The 2,062-nt window shown below is 37.3% G+C and overlaps 1 pseudogene; it reads left to right on the top strand.

Annotated features, from left to right (window-relative positions):
- Positions 1-1,712: 1,712 nt before the first annotated feature.
- Positions 1,713-2,054, top strand: LOC103595875 (annotated as a pseudogene).
- Positions 2,055-2,062: the final 8 nt, after the last annotated feature.

Below are 2,062 nucleotides of genomic sequence, written 5' to 3'. Positions count from 1 at the left end.
AGACAAATCATGGACAAATTGAGAGTTAACCATTCAAAACGTTGAAGGCTGTGTACTTCGTTTTACACAAGAGATAGCAACTTGTAACAGTTACTACAGAAAAATATTTCATACTTAAAATTTTGCAAGTTACATGCATTAGAAAAAAAGGAAAATTTCAATATCACATTTCAAACACAACTAATTCCACTTTACATTTTTTGTGTGACAACTGTTCAGAGGGTTTTGCTGTCCAACTATAACTTTTACAGATACAATAATTTTGGGTAGCTAATCGTTTCCTCTGACGTTGAACAAATTTGTTTTGTGACAACTGTTCAGAGGGTTTTGCTGTCCAACTATAACTTTTACAGATACAATAATTTTTGGTAGCTAATCGTTTCCTCTGACGTTGAACAAATTTGTTATAATAGCTTTCGACTCCTTCTCCCATATTTACATGTAGCCAGTTTTGTCTTTAACCTTCCTTCTTTTTTGTTTTGCTTGCCTATTTATCTTTGCACTTTCCATTGGCATTTTCAAGAACATCTGTGTACATATTTTCACTCCCCTATGTAAATTCCTCAAAGAGCAGGAACAATATCATATTTATATTTGTAAATCTTACTACTCTTAGCTCAGTGATTTGCACATATTACATTTCAAAAGCATATTTGATGATTTACTATAAGATGAGAGGTTCATTCTTGACCTAAACGATAATCCTTAAGGCTGGTTCTCTGCTGCCAGTCAGCTTTCCCACTGCTATATGCCTACCTGGACTTCTGACCATTGCCAGCAGCCAGGCCCTGATGATGCCACCTTCTGTGTCCTTGCCAAAATGACTGTCGGCATCATAACACTGGGCTTCCCTATAAATAATGCTCACTTATTTAGACTTTCATCAGACTCCCTGAATATCAGTCTTCCTACCAATCACCTACTCTGGAACCATCCTATGACCCCCTCGCCACAGCCCAGAAGACTGTTCCACAAATCCCTATCTGAATCACCCCATTCCAAATCCAAGCATGCCTATCAGAAAGGCATTCTGCATTATGCAACAAATGGTCTTTGCCAGCCTCATATCCTAAATATCTGTTTCATGATCCAGGTAAATATATTCATTATTATATTTATACATTTAAATCTTAATTATAGGAGATTTATGGTATCAAATATAAACAGAAAGTAACTGCTCCTATTTCTCCATTATATTTTATAACAGTTTTTCTGCCTATGTCAGAAAAAAAATGATTTCAGCTTGTCAGAAACAGCTGACTTACATGGACTACATGGTTGATACAGATTTAAAAAACGAACACACAAGCAAACAAGCTACATTTTTAAAAAGATGCTGATTGCTGTGCATTATTTTATATTTTAAAAGTGTCAGTTTGAATTGGATTTAGAAAGCAGTTACAGCTCCAGCCCATAAAAGCTTGTGCGCATATGAATACCTTACTATAAAGACTCTTATTCTTAAAATGTATAACTTCCAATCTAAAAGATTATTCGAGGGACTTGTTTCTTTTTGAAAATTTTCCAGTGTTTCCCATATTTTCACATATCTATTCACAACAAAGTCCAGCTCAAGAACCTAAAAAATCCAACACCAAAGGGATCATTTGATAAGCTGCACACCCTTAACACTGTTAGACGACTATCAAGTCTTTACAAAACATAGCATATGCTGTCTCCTCCCAAAGGGGTGGGAACAAGCAGCACCCAAAATGATAGCCAACCTCTGTCAGCATTTTCTTAAGCTCTATAAGGAATGGCTAGTGGACCAGACCAATCGGGGCCGGGAACTTTGTGCTTACCTAAGGCAACAGGTAACACAGGCCTTTCAGTAGGGGAAGAAAACCCAGATTACAGAGCCTGAGGTCTGTGATCAGATGTATGACACCTTGGCACAACTGCATTCAAACTACTACAAACACAAGTTCCCTCACCCCAGAGACACCAGCTTCAGTGACCTGTCTGTGGAAGAGTACAAGCTGATCCTGTCCACAGATACCCTGAAAGAGTTTAAGAAAATGAATAAATGCATGTGGAAGAAACTACAAAATTTTGCCCCCCA

Source organism: Galeopterus variegatus, unplaced genomic scaffold (assembly GCF_000696425.1).
Source record: "Galeopterus variegatus unplaced genomic scaffold, G_variegatus-3.0.2 Scaffold1874, whole genome shotgun sequence".
Taxonomy (NCBI): Eukaryota; Metazoa; Chordata; class Mammalia; order Dermoptera; family Cynocephalidae; genus Galeopterus; species Galeopterus variegatus.
Note: the sequence above shows the minus strand (reverse complement) of the source record. Positions and strands in the feature narration are given on the sequence as shown.